This window comes from Anticarsia gemmatalis, chromosome 4 (assembly GCF_050436995.1).
Source record: "Anticarsia gemmatalis isolate Benzon Research Colony breed Stoneville strain chromosome 4, ilAntGemm2 primary, whole genome shotgun sequence".
Lineage (NCBI taxonomy): Eukaryota > Metazoa > Arthropoda > Insecta > Lepidoptera > Erebidae > Anticarsia > Anticarsia gemmatalis.
In genome coordinates, this window is record NC_134748.1 from 1,367,544 (window position 1) to 1,386,753 (window position 19,210).

General features: G+C 34.7%; 1 protein-coding gene across 2 annotated transcripts in view; it reads right to left on the minus strand.

Annotated features, from left to right (window-relative positions):
- LOC142972144 (uncharacterized) overlaps positions 1-19,210 on the minus strand; it is a 47,247-nt gene that overhangs the window by 16,677 nt on the left and 11,360 nt on the right. For both annotated transcript variants that reach the window (XM_076112983.1, XM_076112982.1), the window contains exon 2: positions 1,995-2,122. The gene's annotated coding sequence lies outside the window, so the exon portion shown is untranslated. The remainder of the gene's footprint in view (positions 1-1,994; positions 2,123-19,210) is intronic.

A 19,210-nucleotide genomic window follows, 5' to 3' on the forward strand; every position in this document is an offset into this window, starting at 1 on the left:
GAAGGGTTTCGTACCAAAAAATACGAAATAAACGCGTTTATTGTATGGGGACCCTCCTTCATATATTTTTTTGAATTTTTAGTATTTGTTGTTATGGCGGCAACAGAAATACATCATTTGTGAAAATTACTGCTTTCTAGCTATCACGTTTTATGAGGTACAGCCTGGAGACAGACAGACAGACTACAGCGGAGGCTTAGTAATAGGGTTCCGTTTTTACCTTTTAGGTACGGAACTTTAAAAATATGATATAACGCAACTCTAGGCTCAATCCAAATTGTTATTTTAACTGCCTGTCATAATATATTGTGGTAATGTTAGATCATTACTTGGCTGAATACGTTTTTTATTTTGCGAAATTAATAGCAAAAAACTGAAGTCATTAGAAATACCCATAATTTGTTACTTTAATATCACGTTCTATATTTAGATGTCGTTTTCTTTTATTAAATAAAGGTACTTTAGGTAGCTTAGATTCAGCCGGGATTGCTTGAATTTTTCAGTTTCAGTGTTTGGGACATTAGCCTAGTTAGTTAGTTAAGTTCAGTTAGTCCAGATTTCAGTCTATACAAAAAATATGTAGGTAGATATTCCACAATCATACGAATGATACAAAAAGTAATACCCTTATGAAACACATTTTGTTATCAACTGTTATTATTTTTTCTGCTTTAGAATATCTTTAACGTAAAATCAGGATTTCAAGGATAAAATCTATTTAGCCTATTCTATCTGGTATGACATGTTTTCAAAATACTGAATTAAATTATTTTCCTTGCATTAACGTAATACTTAATTTTCTTCAAAGAGTTTCATCACTGGTTCAATATACTATTGTATAAAATCTGTTTATTTGTACAGTTGTACAGACTTAATTATATTTCCATATTTATTGCAGTTTTATTGCCAAGGTCTTGGCTTATTTATTTTGTTGAAATCACGATATCTATTTTGGGAAATTTCGTATTTTGAAATCTGCAGATATTCTTAATTTGTTTTAGAAATAGCAACTACTATGGCGCGATTCTCCACAGTCGGTACTGTCGAGTATCAAAATTTAGAATGTACTGCCAAAATATTTCTACGACGCCCGTCAGAAGCGCTGATCAGATTTTCATACAAAATTTCTCGATGACAAGTCGGTTGCCGGTAGTCGATAGTAGTAGAGAATCGAGCTACTAATTTGATAATTAATATTTTGACATTGTGTGACCTAAAGCGGACTGATTAAAATTAACTATTAAATCTTTTCATTTCAATTAAAGACAAACTAACACTCAGGCCTAGTTATACCACTTCTGGATATCTGTAAGATAACTTATCAGATGAAATGTTAACCAGAGTATAGAAAAAAAAATACGTACTGAAAATATTTAAATACAGTTCTATATGACCATGCACTTAGATTAAAACAGTAATATTAATTAACATTATATAAGGAAAAAAAATTGCGCTGGACTGAAACTAGATTTGGTTAATAAAAACTAGATATTATTTTATATGTTAATAGAAACTAATTGGACTGAAAGGATGATATGATATGGCAAGATTAAGATTATCATGAAGATGATCATGCAATTTCTATCAACATGAACTAAGATAAATGGACGTTTCTAGCTAATGTACTAGCCTAAAACGACAATAGAAAAGTTAAACTATCTCCGCCTTTCTGATTTGAGGTCTATAAGTGGTAGTATTTTTCATTTCCAAGTAAAAATCTAGCGTGAAAACATTCTTCTGAATTATAATACGAATGCTTAGAATGCAAAATAGAAAATAGTTTCGCAAATCAGTAATTAACTTAACCAAACCAACCGGAAACTATTTAATAACGGGTAAAATTTATCTGAGTCGGTTTTATTTACTTTAACTCTTTCGCAGACACTGGAGTATCCATTTCAAGAGCAATAATTATCTTGAATTGGGTAAATTATTTTACTAAATTACACAGCACATAAGCAGAGTAGTTAAAAACAAATTAGCAAAAAACTCACCTTCGCTGCTTTTAAGTGATCTGAGTAAGTTTGGACGGTCCTCCGTGACGACACATTTTACATTCCCATTTGAGCTCTATGTCTATGTGTGTAAAGGCCAATTTATCTTGCGTCGATCTCCGGTATGCCTGCAAAGATTAAAGAGTGTCATTAATGTGGCACTTAACCTTTTTGGATTGGTAGTGATATGTCAAGAGCGGTATAATTGGGGCCTTAACTTTTGCGCCTATAAGTAACACTTTATGAAATACCTACGTGCAATATTATGAACGATTTCCTTTCATTATCGAGCTACCGAGAATTTTTTGAGGTAAATTTATCAGCACCCCTAGCGTATTATAAAATAACCAAATTTACGCACGTAATTTTCAAAATGTGGAAAATTGCTATGCTGTTTTTTTATCTACGAGTGAAAAGTAATGCGTATCTTTTTCCTTATTTGGTCTATCAGAGTGTCCGACGTCCGTGCTCGGCAGTTAGACGATACAAGAGTTTAAAAATAACTATTGTATCAATTTTTATTTGAGCGCAGATCTTAGGAAAACTGATAGAAAAAGACATTGTCTGGTCGATGACATAGATATACATGATAGACGATATATAAGATAAGATAGAATAAATGTGTGTAGCAAGTCTGATAAACTCTCTAAGACTTATTTACTAGGAAAAAGGTGACTGTAAAGATCTCTGACATTTTACTGTTATACAGGATGTAACGATTACGTGACGTACCTTTGTTTAAAGTTTTACTAAGTACAGTTTTTATGAGAGACCGGCGACAATTTGTTGTTGCACGCCTAATCATTTGTTATGGTGGTCGTGGGAAATACCCACCAACTGTACTAAGCTTAATGTTTTTGTTTTGTTTGTATTGTTTAACGGGAGATAAACATCTTGGCGTCATCTTAGACAAATAATATTTAAAATTTCTCTAAAACGTCACCAAAATTCAGCATATTTTAGGAATGCTAAAGTTTTATTTGTCTGCACCTCACTTTTTCACAGAACAATTAAAACACTAATTTCAATGAAAATTAAACCTTATTTCTTTGATTTAGAGTAGGCAATGGCTTGCAGCTTCAGTATTATAATTGGACAATCCGGTACATTAGAGACTGTCGTGATTAGGAACAATTAATTTAAGGAAATGATCGACTGAAACTGGTCATCTGTTTCCATTAGACTATTCGTCGAAATACTGAAAGGTCAGGATTTACATTAAGCTGACTCTAACAAGTATGTCAAGGACCATTTTAGAAGAACACGTCCTTTTTAATAAAGATCGTAGTGCATTCTGACCCTATTGTTACCAAAGTACAAGCATATCGAACAAATCTTATATTTTGTGCCGGTCTCAGACAGTTGCAAGTGTTGGGATTTAGTGGGTCCCATAGGAACATAGGTATTTTCCGAGTCTAGTTCGTAGTAAAACATAGATATTATAACTGTCATTAGTTTAAAGATTTGTATAAAGTTTGGAGAGCTTGCTAAAAGAATAAATCTGTAGCGCAATTCTCTACATTGGGTACTGTCGAGTATTGAAAGTTTGACATTTAAAATTTACAGTCAAAATAGTTCGTACGACGCCCATTAGAAGCGCTGAACAGATTTTCATACACAATTTATCGATAGCTAGCCGATTGTCGATAGTCAATAGTGGTAGAGAATTGAGCTACAAAAACATATTTATAATTTTACAAACAGTTTTTCATATAGTAGTTCTAGAAACGTTTATTGGTTTCCTGATTTATATAAAATTTTTACGATTCGTTGAAATTCAACCATTCACTAAAGTGGATAGTAGTTTATTGACATGACCTAGTACTCTACCGTTCCTTTTATATAAAACTCTTTTAAATCTAAACAAACAACGGTCAGAACGGATGTGTAATAAAACTGAAGATGTTATTAATAACCCAATAGTTTTAATATCATACGGAATTACTTTTAAAAATATGCTTGAAGTTTTTAATGACTTTGAACTTTGTAATTATTTGGATATGCTGTTGAAAGATAAGAATTTAACTTTTGAGAGTAAAGCCGATGGTTGTAGAAATTGGGAATTTGAACCTTAATTTAACATTTCAATAAAAACCTATTTCATTTTGAATGTAACTAGACGTTTTTAGAGATTTCCATATCTTATCAGCGAATTGACAAAATAGAGTTTTCTTCAAATAAAGTTATGCGACGTAACAGTTGATTTATATCATACCATAAAAAAATATTATACATAAATACTAGGTACTAAGGTACAACTCGTCATCATAGCGGGCCAAATATGATTTCATAAGCTCTCAGGCGCCGGCGGCAAGGTAAGTCTCTCACAAAGAAACAAACTGCTGATGTTATCTCATGATTAAGATTTACGGAAACATCAATATCGATGGTAAAGGGGAAGATTCCAATAATTTTCATATCATAAATTACCATATCTCAGTCGGAAGTCATTATTTTTGTATTTTTTTCGTTGTTTTTGACTGAGATATATTATTACACGAACTTAATTACGCTCGAAATAGACGTTGTTACAATAAATGGCAATTTTAACTTGGACATGATTTTTTTGCGTAATTACGAAACTAACGCATGTTTTTTATTCTATTTTATGTCTATTTATAGCCAAGAGATAAATAAGGTTGATTGCTTGAGACTATTATGTTTAACAGACCTAAAAATTAAACATATTCAAATTGCGCCAACATGTAACTTAAGTATTTTTAAATAGCAAAATACCAAGACGGAGGTAAAAAACAGTCAACAAGAAGCATGAACCAATAAAAGAACGAATTTTCGAATAACATTATGCTACGTAACATAATGATGTATGTTATGTTGATGCCAATACATCGAAGCTCTAGTGAAACGATAGCTGATGGTACCTTCATCCCATATAACACCTGATCATACCGGCAAATAGACACTCATAAGTAATCGCTTTTGGTAAACACTTTCAAGTAACCTGGACGTTTTTGGCACTAGGTTTAGCACCAGAAACCATACAAGAGAACACTTAACTCTAATGACTGAACAGCTGGCAATGAGCAAGACAATCATGTGATAAGTTTTTCCTTAAACAGCATGATAACAGCATCTTACGTGCTTTATCTCCTCAAGAGTGAGTCAGTCGTGTATCACTTGTTTATATGAGATATGACGTCAGTCATAGCAAAGTATTTGCACAAGTATAGTTCGACTGTGAAACTGTAAAATATAAAAAGATGAATGACATGTAATATAAGGTAGATATAGGCCGACAATTTAGCAGAAAGCCTTCTTTTTTATTCGTTTTAAAAAGACAACTCCCGCAACAAAAAAACAACGGACACAAAGTGCAACCAAACTCGAAACAACTATTTGTCGATTTCACTACCAGTTGCGTAAGTCTGCGGGCCACTGATGATCAAATCCAGAATTATATAGACCACCAGCTGGGAACCTTACATATAATGCTCTCTACTTAGTGGTTAGACTACAGTTTGTAATTAGGAAGCGTTAATTAGATGGCCCAGGGGCTCACCCTATGATATTATTATCTGTCAATAGAATTGTAGACGTATAGGGATAGGCATAACTTATGAGTAAAGAGAAGGAAATAACTCTATATTTCTGTACAGCAGAATTATCAATTTGAGCAACTAGACCTTGTTTTACTATTACACATTCTCAGTACATACGTTTTACTTTCAATGCTAGTATAATGTCAAGATGGTCTTAAGCAAATTTTAATAACATAACTTTTTATAAGTGTAACGGTTTAACAAGGAGTACTTGTCGCGCCCGCGATTAGTCAAATCTTATAATCGAATAGTCGTGACATGACAGGTGACTGATGAAGTCACTATTTCCTAAAACGTCATTGTATTTCTTATTGTTGATTCAGAAAGTTACTAGAAATGTACTATCAGTGTTGTACGTGCTGTCGGCATGCCATTCGCTTCAAAGAAATCTATCATTGTACCCTTTTAACTGCAGGTGATTTCTGTACGTGTAGCCAAACTATGACGCACTAATACACCTACTGCTTCCGGATCATAGAAACATAATTTCAACAAACAATAGAATTCCCGTGAATTCAGTTTGTACTTAAAGGTACATTCTAGAGTATTCTTAGTTCATTTAGAATCAGTGTTTTTGAAATGAAGACCCCCCAATTTTTCATATATTTCTTTACAAACAGATAAATACCAGATATTTTATTAGACAGAAGGAATGTAAAGTAAATCCTAAGTTCTTTATTATAAATAAATAAAAAGACCATAGATTTTTCTTTAATTAAACTCCCAATGGGACAGTCAGATTGCAGGTAGTACAGTGGGATCGTAATTAAAACCAAATACCAATAAGTATTTTGTGACGAACAGAGTAAGCGGACTACGCCACAATTATGTCGTCAGTCATCAATATCAAGAATCAAAGTAACGTCACCAGTCAAATGACTAACAATTAAACAGGTATAAGAAACAGGCTCAATAGGATTTCCTTTGCCCTGAATAACAACGACGTCACAAAAAAACCGGCGGTTCTTCTCAGAATGTTTGACAATTGATGGAATTATCTTTCTTTGATACCATCAATCAATTGATGGAATTTATTTATGGAGCAGACATCTCAACGAATTTCACTTTGTTGGTATATTTTTGTTTATCAATGTGTGGAATCAATCAATAAGCATATTGCATTCAATGTTGGTTATTGACCTCTGCAGCAGACCGGATAAACGATTGAACGATAAGCGAGCGAGGCTTGTGCACCTTAATCACGGTGGATCCGAGGTCACACCATACGTTGAAACCACAGACTTATTACCTTGTGGATTGTTCTTAATCATGTGAAAAAACCTCGTTTGCTTAATTAAATCCATTACGAACATTTTTCCGGTACTTAAACTATAGACTTTTCTATCTTGAGAGTGCGCAATTCAACCCAGAACAGTACCGCAATTCTCTACTACTATTGACTACCGACAATTCGTTATCGATAACTTTTGTATGAATATCAGATCAGTGCCTCTAACGGAGGCCGTAGGAACAATTTTTGCACTTTATTTCAAACTAGCTGACCCCCGCAACTTCGCTTGCGTCACATAAGAGAGAATGAGTCAAAATTTTCCCCGTTTTTATAACATTTTTTACTGGTACTCTGCTCCTATTGGTCGTAGCGTGATGATATATAGCCTATAACCTTCCTCGATAAATGGGCTATCTAACACTGAAAGAATTTTTCAAATCAGTCCAGTAGTTCCTGAGATTAGCGCGTTCAAACAAACAAACAAACTCTTCAGCTTTATAATATTAGTATAGATTTCAAATATGTATGATATTTACTCAACCATACCGGCTTGTAGAGAATCGCGCTACAGGAGCCAAGCCGTAAGCCTTGATTCATGTTTAAAAAAATGATTAAGACATACCTATGTCAAACGCTCTAATAATAAATTTCATTGACTTTATGCAATATCCTGAATTGACTGAAAATTAGCTTATAAGGTCTCAATACCGGTTATAACAGTAACCATTCACGACTGCAGTACATGGTTGATACGATAACCACATTTTCATTAGCTATCACCGACGTATAAGGTGCTAATAAAATATATACGACAATGAGATCCCGCTACTGTATCCGAATTATTGTGGCGAATAAAACTGGAGTACTTTCTTACTATGGGTGTAATCTTCATAAAGTACATACCAATCAATTCTATTATGTTACTGGTCATACTCATAAAATATGGGTCTAGTCTACTATTCATACACATACCCCCGGTTTCTGAGGTACATTTAGCGGTAGTTTATCTATTCAATAGCGTTTAAGCTCATATAACAATGACAGTTTGATTAGGTAAACTACCGCTAAATGTACCTCAGAAACCGGGCATTTAAGACACAATCACAAAAGGGTTTCAGTTTTATGAAATATACTAACACCTAATACATATAGAGACAGATGATGATTTTAAAACAGTTTTCTACCGTAGACGAATTCGTATATTACGATATTCATGAAAGTTATTTGCAAACATTCATTAAACATACATTATATCCGGGTTCAATACGTCAAAAGAAAAATCCTACGAGAGATTCTAGTGGTTCTATATTTTTATCTTGAAAGTCTAAAGATAAAACAACCACACCACAGCAGGCAAGTCGTCGCAAGCAATCAGCAATTCCAGAAAAGAAAACCAACAAAAATAAATTCCAGCCAACTAGAGCCCCAGACATAAGCCAGCGTCACGAGGGAAGGAAAGTCACCGAAACGAGTCACATAACGAACAACGAGGGTGGGTGTACCCATTGGGCGCAGCATTGTTTCACAAGTAAACACGTTTATAGCGCACTTCCGCGCAATCGTGGACCGCGTGACGTCACGTGCACACGTCACACCTCCAATTGTTCGACACGTGTATCTAGCGGGATGGACAGCATCCAGTTGGAATTGCAATGATTCTTTTGGAATTGCGGTTAAATTTGTAAAAGAACTAACTTTCAAAATATTGCATTTTTTCAAAATCAATTACGAGCTTAAAGGCCGAGGGCCGCAGAGAGAACAGACATCAGTTGGCGTTTTATTATTCTAAGAAATAAGTGCAATAATTCTCGACTAGCTGTTCCCTGAAGTTTCACTCGCGTTTTCGTTAGTATATGGTTACTCGCTCTAAATGGTCACTTTATGGTGTCAGATAGCATGTATCCTTTATCATGGTTAGCTAAAACCAAAAAAAAAATAATCTGGTTGGTAGTTCCAGCTATACGTATTATCAAAAAAAAAGCATCAAGTATGTTGACAAAGTAGTAAAGATAAAAGTAATAACGACTTTCACTCAATCTATGAAGTCATAAAACCTTAAAAATTACTTGATACAATCAACATTTGCATCAAATAGCATAAATTACGTCATTAATCTATATCTAGATGGCACTATAAAGTAATAAAACGTAAACTTCAGTAAATAAAGAACGATGAGGTGCATCGATAAATCTATTATTACACGAAGATCGATAAAAACCCAGTAGTAAAAACTATCAACTGCGTTGTACAACTAAAGACTTGCTTACACTTGCGAATTGCGACCACCAATCTGGTTAATAACCGAGGACTGAAACATGTCTTCTGTATGACAAGATGTATCCGGATGAAAATGAGGCAAGGGAAGTTTGTAGGGATTGTACCAAGTGGCGTTATACAGGAAAGCGGCTTGTTATTATGAAGGTATGTGAAATGTGTCTCAAATTTAAAGAACACCCACATATCAATCGGATTCGCAGTTAGAGGCAATAGCTTAGTGTACTTTTAAGCGCCACTTAAAATTTTTCCTTCAATGCGGAACGCGTAATGATTATAAAGTATAAGGGAAATCGTGTTTAGTAAATGAATACTCTCTTTGATCACTCTTCTTCCGAAATACTTTTGGTTTGCAAGAATTTCAAGCACTCTTTAGGTTTTCACTGCGGATACGTGGTAGGAGTCCCCTATGTAGCCCAGCTCTAATATATAAATGATCTCTCATAGAAAAAAGTGTACTAAAAACCCGACATGTGTCAGTCTCACTTATCAATGGACTAAACAATTACAGAAATTAATTCGACGATTAGCGTAACTAATTAACACGAGGAAAATGTTGTTGTAGTCGAAAATTACGTTTATACACATTGTGTACATTGAAAATTTCGAACAATAGGAATAGGAATATTTCACATGTTTGATGATAACTCTTGTTTTGAGGTTTTCGGGACTGCGGCCGTCAAATTCGAGGAGATTAGTGGAATCCATGTCTTCATACTATTAATATTATTGTCCTTCTTATCACATGCCAAAAAGTTAAACCGATTAAGAAAAAAAATGTCTCAGAATTAGACGCGGGCTATCTTCTACTAGGCTTAACTATTATACACTCAGCGGCAGAAAAAGTGGCCCAAAGCAAAACTACGATAAAACTTTTTAGAATATCAATATATGGTTATTATTTTGGCTATAACTATTAGTTAAACAGTTTATACGCAAGTTTAGTTACAATTTACACTAAATAGTCGTAATTTTCAATCAAAAATGGGAAAAATAAAAAAATACAGCTTTTGTCGAAATCGCTTATTGAAAGTTTTTGCAAAAAACTAATTCTGCACCAAAGAAAAAATCTAGTTTATACCGCGTGTTAACTCCTCTAGCATTTATGGTGACCTGCATGCATTCTGGCATGCTTTGGAGGATGTTTTAATTACTTCTTGAAGAACTTTATCCCACACTCTGACTAGAGCGGTTCTTCGCTCACCAAGTGATTCTGGTGGGTTGGGCAGTGCACATACACTGTTTTTTAGCATGTGCCAGACATGTTCTATGGGGTTGATGTCTGGACTGCGAGCAGGCTAAGCCAGTTTTTGAATCCCGATATCAGCAAGGTGCGATTCCACAACGCGGGCGCTATGAGCGCGCGCATTAAACTGCATTAGAGTTAATCCTCCCGACCAATGAAATCCATAAGTGGTACAACATGGTCTTGGAAGATTTCTTCAATGTACCCGGCTGCTGTTAGGCGCTGATCTACGATGACAAGCTCCGTACGTGCCTCCACACATACACCTCTCCATACCATAACAGACCTACCTTTGTAACTGACCGTCTGAAGTGTTGTGTTGGGAAAAAACCGTCCTTAATGGCGTCTTTACACTCTCTCACGACCATTTGGTGCTCTTAATGCTACTCAGCACTCATCGGTTAACAAGAACTTGCTCCATTGGTCGATAGCCAATTCACATGTTTACGAGCAAATCGTAATCGCGTAACTCGATGGTGTCTCTCAAGTTCTGGTACTCGGGTTGGTCTTCCTGCCTGTAAATTACGTTCTTTTATCCTTCGCCTCATGTTCTGTTCACTAAGAATGACTCCGCGTGCCGCTTGAAGCCTCTAGTGAATCTCAAACGCTGTCAGAAAGCGGTTTCTCAGCACCTCAAGGTTAACAAATCGGTCATCTTTTGCGGATGTACATCATGTTCGTCCAATTGCTGGTCGCCGCGTGTAGAGACCAGTCTCACAATACCTCCTAATCGCAGACCTTAAAGTGGTACGCGATACATTGAAAAATGCAGCCACCTCTCAATGGTAATGGGCCTGAACGGACAACAAGACCACCTAAGCCACTTTTTCAGCAGTAAGTGGCATCTTCAAATCTTTTCTAAAATCTAAATAGACCAATAATCAATAAAAATCATAAGAAAATCGTTTCCGTGCAGCAATATTTCAAAATACAGAATTCAACTGACCTCTCGAATCAACACTGAATTCAGTTCTAACACACATTGTTAGAAAAGGTCATCCGTAACTTAAATTAATCTGAAATTCAACACTTCATAACAGTAAACAGATCACTTCGCAACTTTTTACAACAATATATCTTTCATATATTACTTTATTTGTTTACAAATTCACGATAAGCGCTTGGGCCACTTTTTCTGCCGCTGAGTGTATATACTTTTTTTGGATATGAACGCGAGCGGAGCCACGGACATAACCCAATATTGTATACAAGTAATTTAATTATCATTTCATTTATTGTATAGGTACTAAAATTTTTCTAAAGAACCTTTTCGGGAACGTTTTTGATGTAGTTGTTTATAATATTTTCATAAGTTAATTATAGATTAACGTTCGAAAGGAAATTGAGATAATTAATATTTTTATACCTTGATTGAGATCATTCAACTCATGCCAAAACAAACTGAAAATTTGGCACGACATAACGTCTATATTTTTCTTAGCTCTGAGGTTATTAGTATAACCAGTATCAATGAATCGACTGAAATACCATATTTATAGTTCAACCATTTCAAACACAGGTAATTTCACCCGCGTAGTGTTACCAGGACCATCACTAACCTCCGGTTTCTGAGTACATTTAACGGTAGTTTATTTATTCAATAGCGTTTCAACTCATATAAAAAAACGCTATTGAATAGATAAACTACCGTTAAATGTACTTAGAAACCGGGGGTAATAGATACAGTCCTCTCCTTGTTCTAGCCATTCTTTATAATCTTTCGCTAACCGAAGTAAGTAGCTATAGATATTGTTTATTTTATGCTATATTCAGCCCGATAATACTTCATATGCACTATTGTAGCGAAGACTGGGAACAAATAATACTGACAGCCGACTTCTCCCACATTCCGTTAGAAAGATGACTTCGATGGAAAGACCACGTACGTACCCAGCGATAAAAACGTATCTTAAAAATAATATTAAAATTCTCTTTATGTACACAATGTATCAGGAAAATAAAACGAAATAAATTATAACCGTGAAATCTTTAATCTAAATACTATAATAATGTACATTCGGCGGCCTTATTGTATTTTACTACTACCAGAACAAAAACTACATCCGTAAATTATCATTTTAAACAAGCATTCAATGTCTATAATCTTAGGGAAGTCCAGCGTAAAGTGACACAAAACAAATGTGTGTAGTTATATTGTTACGAGTAAAACAATGCCCTTCAACAACAGTAATTAATCGCAATCAAGAGGAATAGCATGTGAAATAAAATCATCGAGCGAGACGCGTCTCATTTAACATCGTTGATAAAGGTATAAGACTATGATACTGTTCTTTTTCGTACTACAGAGGTGATGAACATTTGAATTCTATGTACTTAAATTATTTCAAATAAAATGACTTAAGTTACATTTTGGAAACAAGAAATAATAATTTCGATCCTATATTCTGTCGTTCCCTTAAAAGTTTATAATATGGAGTTCTCAACTTACGTTATAAGTGCTATGCTTGTAAATTTATGTGATCATGCAAAGTTGCAGTTAGTTCAACATCAGCTCAAAAGGGTAGTCTCATAGAAAACTGTACCTATATTGTTCTTGTAAAAGTTTTTTTAGACTTAAATCTTGACAATATTTGCAGTCGTAGGCAAAACTAATTTAATATAAAATATATTAAAGATTAAATAGCAACTGTGTAAAAGTCTATAGCGATTATAATCGTATTTTATTAAGACCTAAAAGCATGAGTATCACGTCGCGACTATTAAGGTCAAAAATCGAAATAATCGTTTATAACATTCGTGTGTTGCGCATTTTTCCATGAGAGCCACGTACCGTGCAGCATACAGACTATACAGACAGACATCCTTTGTTATCCCCTTTATCATAAATCATTCATAACATTGGTTGTCGCCGAATTAGTTGACAACCGTAAAAATAATCACTCATCTTTGAACAGAAAAATCTAAATGAACATCGCAAGTAATTACTTCGGTAAATTATATTCTACTTGAATCTATGAGAGAGCAACTTAATATTCATACATATTATATTATGTCTAAGTGCATAACTTAAGTATGATTTTTTTTCTTATAATCTCTTAGGTCTACCTCAGTAGGCTCGTTAACTGAAACTTGCTCTCAATGTATCTACAGTACCCCGATTCTCTACTACTTTCGACAACCGGCTAGCTATCGAAAAAATCGTACGAAAATAAGCAGCGTCTCTAGTGGACGTCGTAGAAAATATTTTGCAGTACATTTTTTTGTATCGAACTCTGGATACTAGATGGTTCTGATTGTAGAGAATCGCGCTACTAATCTATAATGTTTCCTATTCATGTCAACATTGCATGGTCTTTGAATAAAACTCCACAGTAAAAAGGTTGTCAACCCCTTTCTAAAGACGTTAACTTACATTACCTTTCACTTAATTATGTAGGAAGCGAAGTACTGGGCGATCACTCGGTCCATACCACTACTACAACTTCTCACGGAAAATTCACTTCCTTGTGAAATACTCACTATTGTACATACACGCTATTTGTACGATAATTATCACTTAATCATACAGTACAGTTCTAATGGGACAATTGTAGTAATGTGCTCTTCCGCTATAAAGAGATGGGAATGATTTATTGATTGATTGTGTTGTAACTCGATTACCACATCTAGTTGGAATTGTTGTTCAATACTTTTTTGTGCATAAAGTTACTCAAAGGGTTGGATAATACAGAATAGCAGATATTTCTCAGATCTGTGTCTGTTCCTGTTTGAGAGAAAAAAATAAACTTTTAAATATTCTACATTCTCAATGACTGTCTAAGCAAACCGCAGTTTGTATTTTGCTCAGGACACATCCATTTATAAATTAATCGATTTGTACGATACGCTCAGAGGGGCGACTTCCTTCCGCAATAAAGCATTTTGTTACGACAGAGATCTTAACATGAAAAATTAATCATCTCACTTCAATAGAATTCATTAATCAAATGCATGATTAGAAAACCAAACTAAGTAGTAGCCGAACTAACACTAAAGAACGACATATAAAGTATTGGAAATCGCGTAACAATAACAACACAGTTGCTTATCTTTTCAAACATTTAGCAACCGTTGAGTGCAACGTTTTTTGCGAATATTTCTTCCAACGTTGAATAAACAATAGTAATATTGAAATAACGTCAACACATGTCATGTTTCGTGATCATTGCTCACTTTCTCACTCCTTTATGCAGCTAGTGAATTGTAGCCATTAAATCTGTCGCAACACAAACATACTTACACGCAGACTGCAATTAACACAGACTATTATAATTAGTAGTCATTAGTCTTGTCTAGTAGAACTAATTAGTAGTCCGACCTATGAACTTTATGTTTAGTAACTTAATGATCCAAGAAATTGCCGCATTCTCGATGCAAAGCTCCCGAAGACCTTTGGCATGATAGGACTGACTTTTAATATGCTTCTCAAAAATCAGCGTTAAACAGCTTAAATAAGGCTAAACGGCTATCCATCTATGATATGACTGCATGGAGGTCTTCTTCATTGCGCAGTGTTTAGGTCACCACATCACTACCATTGCGTCGGAAGGTCGTGATTTCTATTCCCACAGGGTACAATTAATTGTGCGACCCACAAATAGTTGTTTCGTTTCTGGTTGTCCTTTGTGTCCGCTGTGTGTATGTTTTTAAAAGTCTCCGCGACACAAGAGCAATAATTCTTAGTGCGGGAGTTGTCTTTAAAAAAAGGTATTTGAACTCACAAGTTAAATCAGTAAGCCGACTGAAACTAGCCACTCTCTATTGGACACTATTCCGTCACTCACACAATCTATTGGGACAGTATCCGGCACTGTCGGACAAGCTCGTGCATTGTTACTGCACTTTCAAATGTTCATCAAAATACCTATCCATTCACATAAACCTGGAAACTCCGTCATGTTATTGTCAAACCAATTGATAGTACAACGTCACTAGTCAAGATTGCGGCTCATTACACGGCTATTTTAAAACTGCCTACAATTGTACTACTCGCGTGCATCTCAAGCGACATTTAATCGTTCATCTTGTATAAAGCAGACGTTGTAAAATTGGTCGTAAAGTTGTAATTAAATGCCGTATTGAATGGGGTATTCAATAGCTTGTTATCGAGTTGTTCAATGAGTTACAATGTTTGTAAGCTTGGGAGAGCAGTTGATGTCGAAGCTGCTTACTTGAATAATGCCCGGTTTCTGAGTACATTTAGTTAGTACAGTTTATCTATTCAATATATTTTTTTATATGGGTTATAACGATGTTAAATAGATATACTACCGCTATAACTCAATAACTAATACCTCAAAAACCGGGGGTTAGAGAATTATACTGAATCACTGACACGAATAGTCTAAACGTATAGAAACTGTAAAGATTATGTCATTTCTCTTTCAATCATGAGGTATTTTTCTGCTATGTCCATCGGATTCGAAGATATGATCAAATGCATTAGGTATCCGCTTTTCCTGCTACTAAATATAAGTAGATCAGTAAACGAAAACGTCGGTATTATTGAAAGTACACCTGTTCGCTAAAACGTATATCGATTTCCGAGATTTTTACAAATGCTGGAAAAAGAAGACTGATCAAAGAAATCTTTGGAGAAGTCGATTAATTACAAACGATACTAACGCATACCTTCGAATACATAAATGCCAAATGGCAATTACAGTAATTAATACGCCTTCAGTTGAGCTAATTATAATTTCATTGTTTTTCAATGAAAAGGGCGGATTCACAAAGACCACGCAGCGTAAACTTAGCCCACACGGACAAGAATCGTTTAATCTTGCTTTTATTGTTTTTCAAGGAGAAACGAGCGCATTTTTCAAACAGGCTCAATGTGCCCATTGAGCTGCAATTTGTGTATTTAAAGATTGCGTGTACACAAACCGTGACAAATTGAACATTTATCACCTTCATGCATTGTAGTAATTTTCATCGGGTAATAAATAATTTCTTTGTTTCTGCATCGCTCTTTTGTAGGCCGTTAAAGGTAATGGGCTTCATAAATGCATATTGCTTGAATAGACTGAAGAGTTGTCTGGCGTATATGGAGTAGATTAGACACAAGACGTTTTGGCTCAAGGTCAAATCAATACGAATGCACCTTTATTACTTAGCTTCTCTACAGCTAATGATCTGGGTTCGGTTACTATATCAGCTGATGGATATTTATGTTACTCTTCAATTGCCGATTTGGGTGTGTTATCTAGAAAAAGATTGCAAGAGAATAAGAGAGACATCATACAGTTATCACAGAGAATCCTTCTACATTTAACCAGACCTACCTATTTAGACTAAACCCCTGTAGTTCCTTATATCCCTGGGCTACCTCAGTCCATGAAGTCACTAAAGAATCTATCTTTGCTATCCTACTAAGTATCTCCAAACCTTTATAGCTAGTAAAAAAAAATCATAGGTATTTGTGCGTTTATTTGTCTGCAAATTGCATTACTACCGTTGGAAAAACTATAAATAAATTCCATTAAAAATTTTCCACCCACGGGGTACTCTATAGTTATTAAATAGTTGCGAAATACACAGAGCACTTGCATTGAAAGTTGATAAGCAATGTATGGACAGAAAGTGCACACATTATTCACAGAGAGCGTGCCTACGCATGACTGGCGTCGAAGAAACGTAGCTGTGATCACGCTGTCCTCGTGGTTTTTACTTGTTTACACTAATAACTGTTTCCTTGGTGATGTTGTTATTTATTTTAGTATATTGTGATTTACAGTTAATAAGTTCTATAATAAAAATAGTTACAGATAATTTAAATAAAACTTATTTTATTTGTGAAAACTATAACAAAGGCTGACTGAACCCGTGCGAATCAGGAGCATAAATATATACACAACGGACGCAAAGTAATACGAAACAACTATTTGTGGATCGCACAAATAATTGTCCTGCGTGGATTCCAACCCACGACCTCCCTACGTAATGGTGGTGGCGTGGCGACCACTTTAACCACTGCGCCTCGGAGGCAGAATTTAATAATCGAAAGAGCCAAAAATTTTACAAGCCCAAATATTAAGAGCTCCAAAGTATTGCGTACATTACCTTTAAGAATATTTTAGGGTCCTTTTTAACAACATGGAAATTAGAATTCATATTCAATACTCATTCATGCAAAACTACACAATTTTCATCCCAGCACTGTAGTTTTAGATACAACTTGAGCCAGCTATTCAGCGTAGATGGCAGCAAAAAATCTTAACGTCATCACTTGGCCGTGAGAGAGTAATGAACGAATAGGGCTGTCACGATCGTCGCAGTTACCTGGTGCTAATTTATATTGTGAAATTTACAATACGGTGGTTCGGATGTTTGCTATATGTATTAAGGTTTTATTGTAGTCTTTGTACGGCAAAATATATTAAACTGGTTTTTAATAATGGGATTCAAGGTTACTGTAGACATTGATACGCACTTTTGTTGTTATGAATACTTCTAACTTGTGTTTTTGATCATTGTAGATTTTTGTGATCAAAGGAAAATGTCAAAGAAATTTATACGCGAATGTCCGTTACATCATCTTGACGTACATGGGTATTATGTACAAAATACCTACATACATACATAATATCACGCCTTCTTCCCATAGGGGAAGTCAGAGACCAAAGAAAATATGTGCAAAATGTTTCACTAAAATCAGATTATCAATGTTGAATTTAAAATCTGAAAACTCATCTGCCTCAAACTAAACTTTATATTCGCACAAATGAAGTTTTACTATCAAGAAAACAAAGCGCCTTATTTCATTTGCAGCCATGAATATTATTCATGTTTCAACGGTCAGCCCTGCTATAGAGACGAGTCGGCCAAAGGTTAAGTCAGGACAAGTGAGTGTGAGAGCGGAGGATTACGACCTCCGTTATCAGCGCATGCGCACCGTGGAACATAGCGTTTATATTACCTTAGTGCATACCGCCAAATGTACCTAATTTCTAATGTCACCAAAATTCTTGGCAAATTATTATTTCTTATACAGGCTCTAACCAGCCGTGAGACACATCCTCAACCATTTTATATTGTGATGTACTATGTATCTTTCTTGTTGTCTCTGTGCTGGTTTTACTAAAAAAACTTTATTCTTTCTTTTTTTCAATCTTACTTATATTATAAATGTGATTTTTTTACATGTTACGATGTTTGGATGGACGTTTGTTACTATCGCGCCAAAACTATTGTGTGTGCAAAACTTGTGAATGCACATAAATAAACTGACATACGGTCATTTGATTCCTTGATTCCAAACTAAGCTAAGCTTCTACTACGATGATCAAATAACTGATGAACATACTTATATACTTATTGCTTTCCAACTTCTACCTGTGTTCATAGTGTGCTGTTTTGAACATATAACATATAGGCCTTTATACTATGAGAAATTCTCACAAACCTGAATACGAGTATAATACCAGCCATATACATTTCACATAAATAATACAAGAGCAACAAAATCATTCATAAAATACGTCATGTTTTCAACTCATACCTGTCACTCTGATTACCCATTGTGAGAGAGCAAGTTTCATATATAGAGCAAAAGTAGTTTTAAATGTTTCCCAACGTAAATAAATTTATCATAATGGGTGGGAACCTTGGTTGCGTGCTTCCATAATATATTAATTAACAAAAACCATTGTTATAATGTGCTTTTAATGACTGGAAGTTAATTACTAACGCTTTTAAGTTAACTTATTAAAAAGATGCAGGTTTATCTATGCTAATGTTTCAAAGAGGTAAATGTGATTTGTGAAACGTTTTAAATTATAGAACTGATTTTTAAGATTCTTTTTCTTATAAAATGTTATAAATAAATTAAACCTTATTAATTAATTAAACCTTTACATTTTTAGTGACGAAATACACAAAGCAATTGCAAATTTTGCAAAAAAAC